Below are 19,782 nucleotides of genomic sequence, written 5' to 3'. Positions count from 1 at the left end.
CAGTTCGTCATGAGCACAGCTCCATTGTGACTCATGACGAGCTGGTCTCCTCATGAGCATCGAAGAGGTTTAAAGGCCCTGAACCTAACTTCTCGGCAGGGCCACTGGAAATATGCGCAGGAAAAGGTCAGATTACGTGGCAAGGTTGAACAAATTATGAAGCCAGAAAGGGCAATTTATGCAGCATAATGTGACACATTTTGTAATACTATTACTTCATTATTTCATTTTTTTTAAGCTTGGTGACACTCTGTGGGCATTAGTTGCACCCCATTAGTACTAGTTTAACATCCAAACATAGAAATATGCAAGAGAAAGGCGACCAATCCAGTTGGGCAAAGGGCTTTTCACTTCACAGCAACATGGCATCACATCTTTTGTAACTTTTGTACCGTTTGAGCTCGAAACACAAACATTTTTTGTTGAAATCTACACATTATGCAGTAGATGATGGAATATGTGGCAAATGCGAGAAATCTATAATTAAGTGAAAATCTCCAAGGCCGCACAAAAGCATAATTCCAGTGGCCTTGTTTATAGGCCTTAGGCGAGGGCCTATAATGAGGGTGCACGACTTTAACACAAGGTATAGCCTGAGGTATAAGGGCTATAAGGCTAGTAGAACATTCCACCCACTAAGGGTAGAATGTTCTAAATTAAAAAGGGAGAAACCTGAAGACAAACACTGGAAGGTTGGCACTCCAGGCTTATACCAGCCAAAGCTACTCCATTCTCTTAAATAGAGCTCTCAACGTTCTAATACAAATTAACCCTTTCCATGCGGCCGCGATTCCCCTGGTGTGCTGTAAACAGCACGAACAGGGGCGGGCCGTGACGAACCCCAGCCGTCATCAGCACACGAGCACCGTAGTGCAAGAAGGCTGGGGTTCGTCATCAGCATGGAAGGGGTTAAACACTATTTGTAGTGCGCCACTTGGCACCTAATTCATTGTACCTAGAACAGGGCAAACATGTTGTTAGGTTGGTGTAATATTACGTAATTTCTGGCATTTTGTATTACGCTTACTAAGTGTATTGCCTGAAATTACGCCATTATGCTACTTAGTGTATTTTTTATCCGTTCTGGGAAAAATCCTCTTACAGGAGCAACCCGAATGAACAGAATGCAATCGGCTACTGTTTATGTGCTATTTAGAACTTATTTTAATACCACCTAATTGCTATCTCGTGTTCAAAATGAGCAACAGGACACATAAGCACCAAAAATAGCACTACATGCCAGATGCAGCTAATGTAACAGTGCATACTTCTCCAATCATTTAACATAATTGGTTACACAAAGGTAATTTATGTGAATTTCCTTCATCCCTAATGTAAATGTAAATGTGTTTCGATTTATATAGCGCACTTTAACCCAGGGGCCTCAAGGCGCTTGCTTAGGGAACCCGTCCTGGTATTCCCCTGTGAGATACCCCAGCCGGGTATCTACAAGGTGAAAGCCAGGCATCCCGCCGCGAGGGGCCGTAGTGGAGATTAAGCAAGCTATTGCCCAGAGTCGCAGAGTGTGACCCCGTGAGTCGAGTAGGCACCAGAGCGAGAATTGTCGACTCCGTGGAATTTTTGAGCCCGAGACCCGCCGAGGCGGGGAATCGAACCCTGGTCCACGGCCGATCTCAGCTTCTGGGTCTGCCGCCTCTAACCACTGAGCCACGCTTCTCCTAATATATGGGCTTCCACTGCAGCTTGTCAGTTCCCTTAACAAAATGGTGGTATTTGTAAATGGACTTCTTCCTTACCACTCGGGTCTGGCCTGAGGCTAGCAGTGCGATGCTTAATTTGTTAAATAATAAGTGCCAGGGTCTTCGTCAGAAACCCACCCCAGCTTGTACCACTCATTGCCACTGCCAATGACAGTGCATACACTCACAACTACTAGCCATCACACAGCAACAAGTGAGCCAATTACGGCTGTTCGAGGCCCCCCAAACCTATGAGAATGGCTTGGGAGGCAGGATTAGTAGTTTTTAAGTCTGTTTGATTGATTAAAAAACTCTTGTTGTCTCTATACTACGCAAACAGCACCACCACGTGGCAGCTGTGATAAGTGCCAGTGTTGACAATTAGGTGCAGGTGCTGTTCACCGGAAACCTCGGGCTCAAATTAAGCACTGCAGTAGTGTAAGCTTTATGTAAATGTGGGTGTACTTGTAAAGCGCACTGTGACTCCAAGGAGTATCCTGGCGCTGAAGACCGCTGGGGAACCCGTCGTGGTTTTCCCTGTGAGATGGTCCCTTTCTGGGTATCTCCAAGGTGAAACCAGGCATCCCCCGCGTCTGTGGGGGGCCATTGTAGAGATGAGGCAAGCTTAATGCCCAGAGTTGCCGAGTGTGTTCCCTGGTTAGAGTAGGCACCGAGGCGAGAATTATCGAGTCCGTTTGACCCTGGTCCACGACCCTGCCGCATCGGGAATTGAACCCTGGTCCCGGGCCATTCTCTGCTTGCGTGTCTGCCGCCACTAACCAGTGAGCCACTCCACTCCACTTTATGCTTCTAGCTGCCGCCCTCCCAGCAGGCTTCACAGAGATAGTCTCTTGAGACACCGAACGTTAGAATACTCGCTGTGGACTGCGTTCCATGAACGAAGATTACCTGGCCACAGACCAAAAGGGTCACTTTTTAAACGTTGTAACACCTTATACTCTTTACCATTTTCATAGAGCCCATGTAGCGCACCGCGTTGCCCTTTAACCTCTTGATCAGGCTAGAACTGGAAACCAGGACATTGTGGGATTTTTATCGAACACACATCATTGTCGTCAGAGGCTGATGCTGGCATTTGCACACTGTGTGGCAATGATGCTCTTGTTTTAAAAATGTACAGCATTATATCTAGCACTTGCGGCTCAAAATAATATCTGATATGTCTAATGTATACATTAGAATGAGTATGGTCAGGGGTGCAGCTTGCTCAATAAGATGGGGGGGTGTCCGCTTCAAATTTCCCAACAATCCCGCTGGGATATCTTCTTATAACACAATATAAGAGAGACAGACATGAGGGGGGGCTTAAGGGGCAGTGGAAAGAGAGAGGAGGGCATATTGTTAGTGGCACTTAAAACCAAATCATTTTAAGGCCCTCTAAAAAAAGTCGAGAGCAAGCGTGTGTGTGGTTTTGTCAGTGTGAGCATGTAAAAATCCATGGTGAAATCCGATAGACACTTTACCATATCCAACTGAAAGCACTTGTCCCAACTATTTATTTTAGGGGGTGTGGCACTTTTCACTTAATAATTTCTGGATCCTGCTAGCATTCTTGTGAGGTAGACAGGATGCCCTGGTCCCCAGTGCAAGCAAGGAAAATGCCCCCTTTGACTGTTGCTGGGGTAGTAAAATACAACAATTATCTGAGCTCAATGGCCTGTTCGGGCCCCGGTGCCACTGCACCTGCTGCACCAATGGTAGCTACACTCCTGCCGGGCTGCATCTTCCCTTCCCCAGGACATTAGCTTTGTGCTTGTTTGAGTTGCTCCAGAGCCAGCCTGCGTCACAAAGGTTAACTGCATTTAGTGTAGGAAATGATTTCGCTAATTGCCTTGAAAAGAAATACATTCGGTATACAGTGTGATGTAACTGTTCCCCGAAAAAGAAGATTACAATAAAATGCAAAATAAGCAAAACTAAGGAGCTACAAACAGGCAAAGAAAAGAAGGCGTGCGTTGTTACTGTTTATTTTAGAATTAAGTGAAGAAAGGGTGTTGCTGTTTTATAAGTTTGCTATGAAATGTTCTAACATAACGAAAAAGAATGCCTCATTTGAATTCTGTGGATGCCACCTTCTGGCAGCAAGGCAGACTGCAATTTCAATTTTACAAAATGGGCAAGTGTAGTAGTGCAGCCGAAAAGCATAGTTATTAATGATGTGCAGGCAGGGGGGTGCAGCTTCAGGGAGCTGGCTAGGGTGTGACACCCCCAAATAAATGTATTCTTGGGTTTGTAGTTGGGTCTGCTATCTCTGTGTTGGTTATGCTCTTTGTGAGTCAAGAATGAAAGACAAGACGGCGACCTTTGAAGTAAACGGAAGAGAGACAGAGTTACCCATTTGGTGGCTGATTTTCAAATCGTAACCTGGAATTAATACCGACTTCCCTGCTTCACCAAACTGTGCGATCTTAGACACGCATTTTAGTTCACAGAGCCTCTTTTTAAGCATATATGCACGTATACACCATCTATAGGTAGGATTTGTTGCATAGAATACTCAATATCGCCGAAGGTCCGTATTGCATGTCACACACTATTATAGGAAGACACCGCACTCCATATATGCACTATTTTTGAAAGAGACTTTGTTGCATAAATGCACAAAATAAGAGAGGCTGCATTCTATATCATATCCTATCCAAAACAAGCTTTGGCAATGCCAGTGTGTCTCGGCATAATAATGAGTTTTGTGGTGTAGTTGCTATTATAAATATATTAATATACTATGTTTAGTATCAGATGAACAGGTTTGCAATGACTTCAGATGTAGCAAAATAGTAATGCAGCAGTTTTAGTAGCAAAGCAGTTACAGCATGAGCAGCGGAAGTGTCGGTGAAATGTAGGGTAGTGAGTCTCTCTAGTTAAGTAAAACAGACTTTCAACACGTCTAACGAACGATAAAAATGTAAATTGATACTTGTTTAGCGCACTACTCACCCGCAAGGGTCTCAAGGCGCTTGTACGAATACCGCTGTGGAACCCATCCTGGCTTTCCCTGTGAGGCGTCCACTCCTGGGCACCCCCAAGGTGGAGGCCAGGCATCCTTAGCGTTATGGGGGCCGTTGTGGAAATTAAGCAAGCTATTGCCCAGAGTTTCAGAGTGGGACTCCATGATTGGAATAGGCACCGAGGCGAGAATGATCAGGTCCGTGGAATTTTGAGCCCAAGACCCACCGAGGCGGAAAATTGAACCCTGGTCCCGGGCTAGACCTCTGCATCAGGGTCTGCCGCTCTAATCATTGAACTTCACCAGCACTGAGAAGAGACCTAGAGAGAAGCTACCAGCACTTAAAGGAATATCATGCAAGCTGCTCCCAACTATACACGTTTAAGAAAGTAGTTGCCAGCACTGAGAAGTGTCCAGTAAGAATTATGAGACATGTTGAGTGAGTCGCCCTGAGGCACATTTAAAAACTGCTCCTCTTGCACTCTAGCTAGCACCCAATCCCACCCCAAAATATGACGGACATGCAGTCCTTTTGGGACTCGTCCCAAGAACTGGGCCTGGAGGTGTGGAGCGTCCCCTCAAATAAGATGCTGGCGCATATACGTAGGCTCACCTCTACAATGAGCATTGATTTATAATACATGGTTCGAGCAAATGTTTTTCAATTTAGTAATAATCAACAAAGTTCATATTATGCAGAAGAGTAGAGGCAACGAATGGTACCCTAGTTGGAGAGGTGGGTGAAGAAACGCAAACTATGAGGTTTCAGAAGATGCTGTAGAATGCCCAGAGACAGGATTCACTGTGAAAGAGCAAACACTGGACTTGTCTTGAGAGCAAGTGCAGTTTGCAGTGTGTAACATCAGCGGGAGAACGGGCAGCATAGTAGAGCCTGCTGGTTATTAGCTGTCAGCCACTATTACGAATGGGCATAAGAATGTCTTACCGTTTGGAACCAAGCGCACATTATACAGATGTTAAGGCCGGTGTGCGTAGTCCAGGGGGTTGAACATCAGAGTGGCTGGACGCCGCTGAAATATAATGTAGGCTCGACGACAAACAATGACAGTATTACATTAAATTTGCCTGCACAGCAGAGCCAGGTTTTCGAGTAGCGTGCTACACCACCACCACTGCATTTTTCAGCCCCCAACCTCCCTACACCTTTCAGCAATTTATAAAATGCCAAGGTGCTTTTAGAGTGTGGGCACATAGTCTTATGGGAAGTGCCACAAGGGGGCAGTGGCGCACACTATGAAAGAGCCTAAATTATATTTACAAATACCTTGCCACTAACGTAACACCATAAGCTGAATGAGCAAAATATGTAGAAAGGAAGACATCATTACCAAAAGCCAACTGGCCACCTCCGAGTGAAGTGGAAAGGGCAAAAAAAAATGTGGAGCTATGGGCCAGAAAGTGAATAGTTAATACTACCAATTGAACTTTGGAGAAAAGTTGTGACATAAAACTAGCAGCCCTCGAATTATGGGCATGGCAATTAAACCTGAAGACATATAACAAGTAATAAGTAGAATAAACAGGAACCAATAGAAATGCAGACTACATAATAATGGGAAAATAAATTCTGCAAGGAGATAAACAGAGAGAGACCAATACCCTGTAAAACTAAAGTAACCACTGACGCAGAGGCTTGGAGTGTATGGCTTAGGTATGGTTGCTGTGAGAAAGAACGGTACATAGAAGCGTGCATCCACTGGAGGTTTCTGTGCTTACCGGGTTACTCTCATGCTGTTCCAGCTCTTCTAAGATTACAGCCACATCCAGAGGCCTGTGCAGTGGGAGGGTGTTGGGGGCTCTACGGTGACTGTGTCAAGGCTTTCCCGGTGCTAACACCTGCCTGCGGCGCTGCCAATCATTTCCATGGTGCTGCCGCTAGCACTGGGAGCGGTGGGTCACCTCCTCTGCACATGCACTGCAGCTCCAGCGGTGCAGCCAGGTCACTCGTGCTATGGCTACAACGTGTGGCTGGCAAGGAGTCCTCTGGGCTGGCGGCCAGCACCCACTTGTTTTCTAACTTTAAAACGGAGCGCGGTGTCCTTTATGCGGGCGCTGCCCTGAGTGTTAAAGTAAAAAAAAAAAACCAGAGCGCGGTGTCCCTGAAGTGGATGCCAAGAAAACACAAATAAGCAAAAGCAGAGGCAGACTTTTGGCGCGCATGCGAGAGTGCGGTGTCCCTGAAGTGGACGCCGCAAAAACATAAATAAGCAAAAGGCAGAGGCAGACTTTTGGTGCTCATGCGTACAATGTATAGCATTGGGTGCATGCAAGTATGGACAGGTCAGGCAAAAATAAGTGCAGGGAGCCAATGATATGAAAAAAAGCATCTACAAATGCAATAATACTCGTATTTACGCGAGTCCTAATGCATTCTAAACAAAAATGCGGGTGCCGAAGAAGGCAGGAACGGGAGTGGGTGGGGGGTTGGGGTGGCCAGAGAAGTCACGGACTGCGGGAGGGAACAGGAGGAGGCAGGGAAAAAAAGAGTGGCTGAACTAAAGGGGCTTATAGCCATGGAAGGATAAACATGACATCATGGCTGTAAGGAGGCGGAACTAATACACCGGCAACCAATCAGAATGCAGCATTTGAGATTTCAGCCAATCAAAAGCATGGCTAGAAAGTGGGAGGAGATTCCCTCACAATACTGTATACAGCATCTCTCAACGAGACAGCGCATTCCCTGCCTAGCCGAGACCTAAAAAGGAGGCTGTATTCTATATCATAGACTGCCTCTGGCAGAAGCTGTATTGCACATCACAGACAGTCTCGGAGAGAGGGTGTATTGTATATCATAAACTATCTCTGATAGAGGATGCATTGTACATTGCATATCACAGACTATCTCTGAGAGAGGCTGAATTGTATATCATAGATAATCTCTGAGAGAGGCTACGTTGTACATCATAAACTAGCTCTGAGAGAGGCTGCGCTGTATACCATAGACTATTTCTGAGAGAGGCTGGGTTGTATATTGTAGACTATCTGTGGGAGAAGCTGTGTTGATATCATAGACTATTTCTGAAAGAAGCTTTGTTGTATATCAGACTATCTCAGAGTCTGCGTTATATATCATAGACTATCTCTGAGAGAGGCTGCGTTGTATATTATAGACTATCTCAGAGTCTTCGTTGTATGTCATAGACTATCTCTGAGAGAGGCTGCGTTGTATATCATATACAACTCCGCCTCTCTCAGAGATTGTCTATCATAGACGATCTCTAAAAGAAGCTGTGTTGTATATCATAGTCTATGATATACAATGCAGACTCTGAGATAGTCTATCTCTGATAGAGGCTGTGATGTATATAATAGACCATCTCTGAGAAACGCTGTTTTGTACATCATAGACTATCTCTGAGTTTACGTTGTATGTCATAAACCATCTCTGACAATGGCTGCGTTGTAGGTCATGGAGTATCTCCGAGAGAGGCTGTGTTGTCGCACACTTTCTTCAAAAGAGGCTGCACTCCATACCATGCACGGTTTCAGAGGGAGGCTACACTGCTTATCATATACTATCCCAAGGAGGTCTGTACTGCACATCAAGACTTGAAGTGATGATGCACTGTCATCATCATTTACTTGTGCTTAATAATACGTGACCAGTAACCTACATAACCATAGCTTTCATGATTTACACATGATGTATTCATTACCTATGCATATCATATAAAATCTTTTTTCTCATGTTATATATTTAGGTTTAGCAAACTGAATGAATCATATGTTTGCATTAACTTTAGTTATTATATGTCGCATTTAACATTATCATGAGTATACCTGGGTGCCTTACTTTAGGTTTGAAATAAAAGTTGTATTTCTCCTTGTCGTGCATAACACTCTTTCTGTTCCTGGTGCCAGAGTCCACGTGTGCTCATTTACAGTGTTATTCTCTAGCTTACATTTTGAAGGACTTAGAGTAGCATTCTGTCGGTTTGGACAATGACTTCAGCAGCTGCATGGGATGGGAAACAGAGGTGTTGAATACTCATTTGTGAGATAACGTGAAGGTCAAAATGAGAGAAGAAGTTGGCATTGCATTATCCATGAGAAGGAGGCAACGCCAAGTACAGAGGGCACACTGGATTTTGATTGGTCATTCTCAGTGGGAATCTGAAGAATGTATCACTTGGATGGAACTTCTGTTTTGAAAGTGTGAAGCTTGGTAGTCCGATCACTTGCACCTTTGCAAGTGGTATCTTTTCCCTGCCCCTTATTGTCTTGCTCATAGAGATACTCTCGAGCGCAAGTACATTCCTCCTTATTCTAATTGGAGCTTTTATCTTCTTCTTCTTTCAATGCTATATTTGCTGACCCTGGTTGATGCTGAATTTCTCCGACTGGGCCCACAACCTTAGCATTAGGGAGTTTCCTTTATAGAAATTGGACTTTACCTTGATTTGCATATGTTGTCTTTAATATTGTAACTTTCACATTACTAACTGAATTACTCAGAATTTTTTTATGTATGATGTATTTAGGTGAATTTCAATTTATGTCTAACTGATTCGATTGGTGTAACTAATATGCTAATAAACCTTTATGGATTGCAATCTACTCATCTGTTACTGTGGGGCAACATGTGTTGATGAATTAAGGAAAATTACAAACTATCTATAACTAAAAGTATTTCGTAGGGTGAGTCTTTCGTCTCACTTCAGCAGAGGGGTTCATGGGGCGAGGCTTTCGTCTCTTTAGCAGAGGGGTTCATGGGCCGAGCCTTCGTCTCAATTCAACAGAGGGGTTCATAGAGCACGTGGCATTAAATCACGCTCAATGTTATATTGAAGACGTTGCTGAGCTCAGAGTGATCACCCTTCACCCTATCTGCAGAATAGAGTTGAGGCACAGAGACTAGGTCTCTTGCAAACAATGCACCCAGACACCCAACCTGATGTAAACCCAGATTTCTCTTTGTGCCTCAGCGATGTAAACTACTGCTATTGTGTTGGCTCAGGAAGTGTTCCCTTTATGCCAATTTTGTGTGTGGTAATTAGGTGTCCTTGGCCCTTGGATATTTTATGCCTATGTGATTCAATAGACCAAATAACTTTTTTAGTATCATTAGCAATGGTGCCCAGCACCTATATCTGCACATATACGGGGTTCACCTGTACGGCACTCGTGGAACATGAGGACGGATAAGGCATTCCTTTTACTGTCTATTAAACTAAAAGGGAGAAGGTACAAAATATGTTTTGTATGTTATGTGTTATTTATTTAGGGCACAATCTGCCTTTAGAATTGACTTAACAGCAGTATTTGATAATACATTAATAATAATACTTACTGAAAAAAATAGTTGTGTCTATGGACTTCAGAAATAACTGGTACTCCTCTCTTACGTTTTGGACAGGAAGAAAGGCTGAGTCACCCAAACAGGCCTCTTCATGGGTACTGATGACCAAATACAGCATTTCTCTGATTTTCACCCCAGGGAGCACAGATAATCATTTGCGAGGGGATTTTATTTTTGTGTTAAAAATGTGTGTGTTTTTTTTAACTATTGATGTGTATTTTGAAGGTATATCTGTATTTTAACCTCATCGCTGCTTCTGACGGCCAGCGGCCGTCGCGTGCACTACCTTTGTAGTGCTGCGCACGTCCGTTGGCAGTCGTGGCCCCACCCGCTCAATAGAACGTTCCGCACTGGTACGGAACGTTCAAAGCAGTTAAGGCGTTAAAGAGAAACGCCACATAAATGAAAATTTAACATTTTTTCTGGTCTTCATATGAAGGTTCCTATAATTTCTGTTATGCTGTGTAATAGGCTAGAAGATGGCATCTGGTAAAATAATGCAAAAAACTATTGATTTCAGGGATGAATAAGAAACCTGGTCATACCACCAATCTTTTTCTACTTTCAGGTGTATTCCTGCATACATTTTAGAACAGTGTTACAAATCCAACCCACTCACTTGTCCAATGAGCCCTTTGAGTAGTTTATGCAACTGCTTGCATTAGCCAGCACTAATTAATTCCTCATTTAAAATCCTTGATTACTGTGTTGGCATTTTTCAATCTGAAGTGCTTTATGCTGAGAACTCCTCCCACTGTCATCGCAACCAGCGGTTGTAGGTGATGAGATCCTGGTCACAGCACTGTGGCATTACTGCAATATCATTTACATTGTTCTCCCCAAAAAACACTCTGTCAAGTTCAGCCGCGGCCCATGGCGGTAAGAGCAGTGTGGCCAGGTGGGGGCAGGGGGAGGAATTTCGACAGACAACAACAAGGGAAAATTAATTATTGATGTAGATTTCCCTTGTCGTCGTCTTATCGAATCCTCCCCCCTCCCCTCACCACTCTTACCTGCACAGGCCGCTCCTGTTCAGATTACCATGGCTACAGATCCCATCGACCAGGCTGCGCGTGAAGTGTGTCCATTTCAAAACTTTACTGGCTCCTAAAGGCCAAGTTCAAGGCTATTCACAAAGCCTACTGGGGGAAAGCTCCAGGATACTTGTGCAAACTGGCTGCGCGCTATGCTCTAGCTGGAAACCTTTGTTCATCGTCTGCAAACTTGAGCACCCAGTGATCTGCCAAGAGGCTGAAGCACTGAGGCAGAGCCCAGGTAGAACAGGACAACAGATTGTGGAAAACCTCAACCCAAACTTGAGATCAGAACACAACCACAAGAGGTTCAGGAAAAGATATCTGGACTAGCATTCACCTGAACTCCCTGCAGAAAAAAAGGACTCGCAACATGAAGAACTTCAATAATTCCATCAATGTGGGGTGTGCTAGATCTTGCGTTGAGGAATGCTGAATGACGGCCATTTGTCGTAGCTGTGATTCTTCAATACGGTTTGAACCTGCTTTACCTTCTGCTTGCATTCCACAAGCAATGAAATGCATAAATATGATTGCAGGCAGTAGCAGGTTGTAGTCACAATGTGGGCCATGCTCAGACTAAAGCTTCAAAGCATGCGTGGTCAATGTTCAGTCACTACCTAAACCTGCCTTACAGGATCTTGTGGATTTCAAACTAAACACCAGGTTCCTGACCAAAACCTCGCTCCTCGCCGACTCAAATCCTGACATAGCCCAGGCAGTTCCTTCTGGTTATATAATTTATAAAGTAGATAAGGTGGACCAGCGAGGTGGGGGAAACTGCTATTATTCCCTATAGCAACTTTATAACTCCACATTCCTGCTTGGTAATTAAAGAGGCATTGCAAATCTTGGTTTTTGCATTTCGCTCTCCTTAAAAGTTTCTTTTTTCTAATGTTCTGATCTATTGTCTCTCAGGCCAAGCCTCAAAGTTTTAGTTCTCTGCGATGAGGCCACCTGTCCTACTGTTCTGAAGTATTCACTTCATTCTGCATGTGCCTGTGGCCATTGATACATCAGAGCTGGTGCAGGTAGAGATCTCCATTGTGTTCAATTGATGACAACTTGTCACTACTGCTGCCCATTAAGCGGGTCACACTCTAGATCTCAGTTTTCCCCAACTTCCTTCTTACAGTTGATGAACCTACTGCGCTTCTCATGTCTGTCCATTAGTTGATCCAATTTAGTTTGTACAGAGCCAACATTACTAATGAATAAACTAGAAATGCCAATGTTATAGCCCAAGCTTGGAAAAAAATTGAACCGAAAGAGATCACTGAATTACTGTCAGTGTCTCAGCCAACTCATTCAAATGACGTTGACCCTGATATCAAGTCAGTTAACGTTTGGCTATAGGAGGTATCGACACCCTGGCCCTCTCTAAAGTTGACCTTGTTAAGCACAGACATCCATCTGCTCCATGGTTATCATCAGTACTTTTGGTTCTAAAGAAGACCTGCAAACAACTGGAATGGAAATGGTGGTGCATTATGATATGGACGATAAACAGCCTTATAAAACAGCTAGAAAATTGGATCATAAGACTATAAAAACTGCCCAAAGTGTTTTTATGCTCACTATGTTGCTGAAGTTTAGAGCAACAGTCGTGAAATATTTAAAGTTGTTAGGTCCCGTCTTAATCCCAAAGCCTCTAGTCCAGCAATCCCAACCTTGTCTGAATTATGCAAAAGTCTATCTACGTTCTCAGAAGATAAGATCCTGAATATTTAAGTTGGCTTTTTACATCAGGGAGTTACACCGTTTTTTTTTCCCCAGTGGTGATGGAATTTGAGAACCGAGCACCCCTACTTATGTGTGTTCTTGAAATAGATTTGCCTCTATTTCAATCAAAAAAACTAAGCAGTACTTTTTGCAGTGTAAATCAGGGTCCCCTAGTGGCCAGTGGTCTGTGCCTCTCTTCCATACTGGACAATAAACTTCTACTCCACACTCAGTCAGGGTTTTGTCCTCATCATAGTACAGAGACAACTCTTCATGGAGTTACTGAGGTGATAATGTCGGTGCAGCATGAAGGTAAGAGCACTCCAATGAACCAGTGGTATACCAATAGCTCCCACGGCAGGGGAGGGGGCTGAGCTCCAGGGTGCCCCCTCCAGCACTGTGCACAAGCAGCAGACACCTGGCCTGAGAGCTTCTGACTGGGTCTGGTGCATGGGGCCCCCTGTATGTACTTTGCAGGCTGGCCCCCTCAAGTTTTGCTACACCATTGCCCGGATCCTGCTGGATCTTTCCGCAGGATCCGCTGTGCCAAAAAGGACTGTAAACTAGCAGAAAGAGAGTGGAGAGTGGCATATGACGACCAGTTGAAAGAGGGCTATCTCGCTAAGAGACGCGTCTATCATAATAAGATCCGGATAGAGAAAGCCACATATTACGCAGACAGAATCCAGGGGGCAGATAACTCTGCTAGGGAATTATTTAGCATGTATAAATCCCTGGCCATCCCGAAAACATCCTCTCTAGCCGAAGATCACTCGGTAGCAGCATGCAATCGCATTGCCAACTACTTTGGGGATAAAGTGTCTAAGATTTATTCTGCTTTTCCCGCTATACCACCAGTAGTGGAAGAGCCAGCAGACTCAGTAAGAGAGGAAGTTGGTCAAAACCTGCTACTCAATTTCACTACCCACACACCCGAGGATCTAGTTAAAATATGTAGATTGGTGAAATCAGGCTCCCCTCGTGATCCCGCCTCCCCAAAAAGGTTGGGGGACAGCCTGAAGACACTTGAACCCTACATTAGGCCCCTGCTGGACATCTCTTTCCGGTCCAGCTCCATACCAGAGGACTGGAAACAGGCTGTGGTGCTCCCCCTCCGCAAGAAGCCCAACATAAGCTTTGAGAAGCTGGACAACTTGCGTCCCATCTCCCTGCTGCCTTATTTTTCTAAGGTAGCGGAGAAGGTGGTAAACAAACAGCTAATGAAATTTGTGGAGGAGAACAACCTTCTTCATCCTACCCAATTCGGGTTTCGGCCTCGTCACTCCACGGAGTCTGCCCTTCTCAGGGCTACTGAAACCCTCAGGCAGGGTGCTGATGAGGGCCAAACCATGGCCTTAATTCTCTTAGACCTCAGCGCTGCGTTCGACACTGTAGCACATTCCATCTTGCTACAGTGTCTGAGCAAAGGAGGGGTGAGAGGGGCAGCGTTGAAATGGATCCACTCATTTCTAGCTGGCCGAGGCTTCCAAGTGAGGCAAGGTGACTACTACTCGGAGCGAGTTTCTTTGGACCAGGGGGTGCCGCAGGGCTCGTCCGTGAGTCCAACTCTCTTCAATCTTTATGTTGCCCCGGTTGCCACCATAGTAGAGAGTCACGGCCTCCGTATGGTGTCATACGCCAACGACATGCAGCTGGTCATCTCCCTGTCGCGTGCGCCCGGTCTCTCGGCGGACATCTTCAGAGCATGCATGCAAGATCTAGCTGCCTGGATGTCCGCCAATTGCCTCAAGCTCAACAGAGGCAAGACCGAGGTGCTGGTCGTGGGGGGAGACCAGGCGGCGTGGACGTCGGCATGGTGGCCGCCATGCTTAGGTCCAACACCTACCCCTTGCCAAAAAGCAAAGAACCTGGGTATCTGGTTTGATACCGTCTTGACCTTTGGCCCTCAGATTAATCGGTTGGTTGGATCATGCTTCGGGACACTCAAAAGCCTCAGGAAGGTATTGAAGTTCTTACCGATTAAAGCCCGTCAAACCCTGGTGCATGCACTAGTCTCATCTAAGATGGACTATGGCAACCTTCTCTATTTAGGGACTTTGGAGAAGAATCTGAGCCGGTTACAGGTCTTACAGAACGCTGCTGCCCGACTAGTGCTCAGACCACCCAGAAGAGCTGCCTCTACAGCGGCTCTCCGGTCCCTGCACTGGCTTCCGGTTAGAAGCAGGGTAGATTTTAAAGCACTATGTACTTGCCATCGGATTATCAATGGGAGGTCTCCCCTCCCTCTGAAAGGACTGCTGACACCTTACGAGCCGTCCCGCTCCCTTAGATCTTCCGGCACGAGGCTCCTGTCTATTCCCAAGGTGTCCAAAGCACGGATGGGCGGCAGATCCTTTAGGTACCTGGCAGCATCTAGATGGAACAAACTACCCATGGCGTTGCGCCTAGAACCATCAGAATCACTTTTCAGAGCTAAGCTCAAAACTGTACTATTCACCCAGTAAGTTATTCCGCTCCGGTAGTTTCCAGTAAGCATCAGCTCCTCAGCACGGGGACACGCCGCTGTGCGTCACCAAGCGCTTTACAAAACCCCCTAAATAGAAAATAGAAAATAGCGTTTGATATGGTCTCTCATCCTATTCTCTCACATCATCTATCTGAGATCGGTATTGGAGGTGCCGCGTGGAGCTGGATAAAATGTTCTTTGGAAGGGAACCAGCAGGAAATTCGGTTTGCTCCTTATTCTTTGACCAGCAAACAGTTCGATGTTAAATAATGACTACTCAAACAGCACCGCAGCACCCCAAAAGCTATTTGCCCCACTTAGCTGAAGTGATAGAATCAAATAGGTTTGAAACTAATTTCATATGCGGAGGACACCAATTGATTTTCACTTTCACCCTACATTTACAAACGTGCTTGCTACTTTTAAACTTGTCTGAATTATGTCCTGCATTGGCTGTGTGAGTGCCAACTACAATGCGATTTAAGGAAAACTCTGGAGAGGACACTGGATAAATAACTTCCGGTCCTCCACCTTCAGCCCCTGCTATATTAGCTAAAAATGTGGGTGCTAAGCTTGATGATAAACTCTTCTAACTACATATTTAGTCCACGGATGGGACCAGCTTTGATTTCGGTCTCCTCCCTTGTGCAACATGTAAGACGGTTGTCCACACATTGGTAACTTCCAGCTTAGATAAAGTGAGCATTCTGTACTTCGGTCTTCAAGAAAAATGGATCAAAAAACCTCAAGTGGTGCAAAATGCGTCTTATCTTTGAAAAAACCAAGGGAGACTCAATCTTACAACATCTCTGTAACTTGCACAGGCTTCCGATTAAGAAAAGGACCCTCTTTAAAGCCATTACCACTATTCACATACATTTTCTAAGCATGGTCCCAAGTGTCTTATTGATAGGGTAGTCCATTACCATCCACTTAGAAACCACAGGTTCGCAGCTGCCTTACCAGTTAAAGTTCCGTCGGGCTAGACACAGAGGACGGTCCTTCAGTCTTAGCAAGTAAAGAATAGAATAGACTCCTGATGTCACTTTGGTCCATTTCTCATGAACTTTCATTCAAAAAAAGAACTTAAAGAATACCTATTTCCATCGTACTAGCGGTACTAGTGCTGGCCTTGGTTCTGTAGTTGTAGCGCCCATACACTGTATGGAGTAGCTGTGACCTTTATAAATCGATCATTCTTTTATTCACGGCTTCCCACGTCATTCAATTGAACTCTAACTTTCCCTTCCCCCTCTTGAAGCTGTATTATTTGTCTTTTCCTTCAGCACTCTGAAGTAACCAAAAAGTGACCCATCCAAAACCTATGTAGACCACAAAGACCCTATAGGTAATAATATATGGCCCGCCAAGTTACTCACCCTTTGTATGACATTGCTTCGAGGTTTTTTTGCGTTGCAGACCTTTGGCAGGTTGATGCATGAATTAATACACTTGTTCACTGATGTTAATTACATTATAGGCACCGTTGGAAAAAATGTTGACCTTGATGTAGAGGGAGGAGCAGCACTGGATATGGGTGTGTTTTGTGCCATCACTGTGTGAGCAGCTCTGGAGGAGCACTGTGAGAGACTAAGCCATGTGAGCATGGCATAGAGCCAGTCATTGCCTGAGCAGCCTCTCCTGCCATCCTCCAAACGGCTAGTGTGGTCAACCTCGGAGCTGGGAACCGAGTTCGAGTCTCAGCAGGGACGCTCAACATCTTGTGATTCTGGGCAAATCCCTTAATCTCCCCGTGCCTAACAAAAAGAACATGTTTGTCTGTAACACAACTGGTGCTCATGTAGAGCAGTCCGATACCTTCGGGTCGAGTTTGCGCTATATAAAACTCCCCCTCCCAAAAAAAAAATGCAGCATTCTGTTTCCTGGGGAGACTGCAGAATCCCTAAAGGATTTCAGAGGTGCCGACTATCAGCAAATGAGCTGGAACCCTACTCTATTTCCAGCTGTCCTTGTGTTCACCATGTGATATCAGCCCTTTACTGGGTGACCTTGTGAAAAGTGCCACTATTGTATGGCACGTGGTGGCACCGCGTGAGTTAGCAGGTCTGAGATCATGAAGTCTTATGCTAGGTTTTCATTTAAAAGTCAACAATTTGCAGAAATTGTGAAAAAGGGTCTCATTGCCATGCAGCTAAAATGTGTGTTTCTTATTGCAGACTCATAAAAATGAGGATTTGCCAGTGAATGGCACCAAGCCGGTGGAAGGAATAGAAAACGGTAAGACAAGACCAACTTTTTGATGATCTTACAATGTTTTACGTTATACCTGTTGTTCTATTGATAAAAAAAAAGAGTATGGATTTAAACGTTAAAAAACCAGGGCACCTTGCTCAATGTAGACAATGCAGCCAATGTAGAAAATAAAGCAGTGTTGTCACAAAGTCCTCTTCTGCTGCAAGGTCTGCTGAATGCATTCAGAGCATTTGTTGCATAATCTTGTAGTTAAGGAGCTTAACAGCAACTAATTAGGCACCTTCTACTACTGCATAACTATTTTCCAGGAGAACGCCTAGAACAAAGTGAGTTAAAATAGTTGGGATTAAGCTTGTCTCTTTTACGCTGCAAATAGCCCACGGGCCTACTTAGTGTAGGTGCATGCTAACATTTAAACTCTTGCATGCACCACTTATATATATATATATATATATATATATATATATATATATATATATATATATATATATATATATATATATATATATTAGGCACTCTACCATGTGGGCTACAAGGCCTACTTAGAGGTGATTTATATAATATTTAATAGTAGGATTCTTTCTTGGCAAAAAGGGTAATTTTGACAGGTACGCCTGTAGGTTTATATGCTGCTGGGGTTGGGCAACACAACTAGGTCTAACACCATGTTTTCATTCTCAGCTTAATGTCTGAGGCAGCATTTGCTCCAGCCCCAGGTGGCATATAACATTTCAAAGAAGATAGCCCAGCACACTTATAAATAGCAAACAGTGAACAATCTTAAAATACAGTTGCTTTTCCAAAGAAGAGTTGATGTTATGTTGTCATGTTAAACTTCATCCTTTATTTTTCTGTTTTTTAAATAAACGTTTTGCAACCGCCAACGCGTTTCGTCCACAAACTGACTTCTTCAGGGCTACAAAAGTACATAAAAACACTATTGACAATATTGCAGACAAACATTTAAAATCAGATCCATGACAATTATCTGCGACAAACATCAACAAGACTACTTTAATGTTTTAAACATGGAAAAACATTTTTCATACAAAATTATATTCAATGTACATATGGTATAGTACAGTTCATTTACCGCAATAAGAAAAGTCAAAACCCAAACAAAAAACACAACAAAAAGGTAGGGACAATTCTATGTGTCAAAAAAAAAAACATGATTCAAAGTGCAGCTCTATGTACAAGCTGAAAGACCTAGTTTGTCAGTTCGGTCTCATTTTAGAGCTATGTACATTTCTCTAAAGAAATTTTTGTAAAATGCATATACCTCGCAGTATGTATTTGATGCGCTTTCAAATGACCATTGTGAACGTATTTTTAACAGTTAGTCTGTAATGAATAAGATGTGAAGAAACAATCCAGTAAGAATTTTTTCAAATCTCACACATATAGCAATTCATAAGAGTACTTGATAAATTCACCAATTATTATAGCCAATTAGTTTGAGTTTCTCTGTGAGTAGATGTATTGGTGAGTGAGTGAGTGGGTGTGTGAGTAGTTGTTTTGGTGAGTGTGTGGGTGAGTGAGTGGCTGTATGGGTGGGTGTATGAGTGGCTGTATGGGTGTGTGAGTGGCTGTATGGGTGGGTGTATGAGTGGCTGTATGGGTGTGTGAGTGGCTGTATGGGTAAGTGAGTGGCTATCTGAGTGGGTGTTTGGTTAACTGAGTAGGTGTGTAAATGGCTGTGAAGGTGAGTGAGTAGACTGAGTAGACATGTGAGTGCTTGCATGGATGTGTGAATGGGTATTAAGTAGTTGTGTGTTAGAGTGTTTGTATGGATAAGTGAGTGGCTCTGTTGATAGGCTGTATGGGTGAGTGAGTGGGTGTGTGTGAGTGGCTGAATGGGTGAATAAGTGGGTTTTTGAGTAGTTATATGGGTGAGTGGCTGTGTGAGTAGGTGTATGGGTAAGTGAGTGGCTGTGTGTGTTACTGAGTGGGTGTTTGAGTGGCTCTATGGATGAGGGAGTGTGTGAATCATTGTATGGGTGTGTGAATAGATGTGCGAGTGGTTCTGTGGGTGATGTCATCAGTGATGTCACTGACCATGTCATGAGTGAAGTAATATGTGTAGTCATAAGTAACCCTGGACGCAGTGCTATGCTCTGTCCACGGAGTGTACATAGTGTTGCCTACTTCGCACTTTGCAAAGTAGGCGTAGTAGACAACACTACGCACACTCCGTGGATGGAGCGAAGTTACCCGCCTCCCTCCCGCCCTCTTCTACATGCCTCATTTAATTTAAAATACAGTTAAAGTAAATTAAAAGCACTTTCCTTATATGCGGCGTCCCAGGGATCATATTTCTGCTGACGCGCCGACTTCTTCCAGCCAAATGCGTA

At 44.3% G+C, this 19,782-nt stretch overlaps 1 long non-coding RNA gene across 1 annotated transcript in view; it reads left to right on the top strand.

Annotated features, from left to right (window-relative positions):
• The window catches only part of LOC147709440 (uncharacterized), a 281,205-nt gene extending 263,730 nt beyond the window's left edge, over positions 1 to 17,475 (top strand). Inside the window, exon 4 of the long non-coding RNA XR_015296598.1 lies at positions 17,392 to 17,475. This is a non-coding gene — a long non-coding RNA (uncharacterized LOC147709440). The remainder of the gene's footprint in view (positions 1 to 17,391) is intronic.
• The last annotated feature ends 2,307 nt before the right edge of the window (positions 17,476 to 19,782 follow it).

The sequence above is a fragment of the Lissotriton vulgaris genome, chromosome 6 (assembly GCF_964263255.1).
Source record: "Lissotriton vulgaris chromosome 6, aLisVul1.2, whole genome shotgun sequence".
In the NCBI taxonomy this organism is placed as follows: Eukaryota; Metazoa; Chordata; class Amphibia; order Caudata; family Salamandridae; genus Lissotriton; species Lissotriton vulgaris.
Note: the sequence above shows the minus strand (reverse complement) of the source record. Positions and strands in the feature narration are given on the sequence as shown.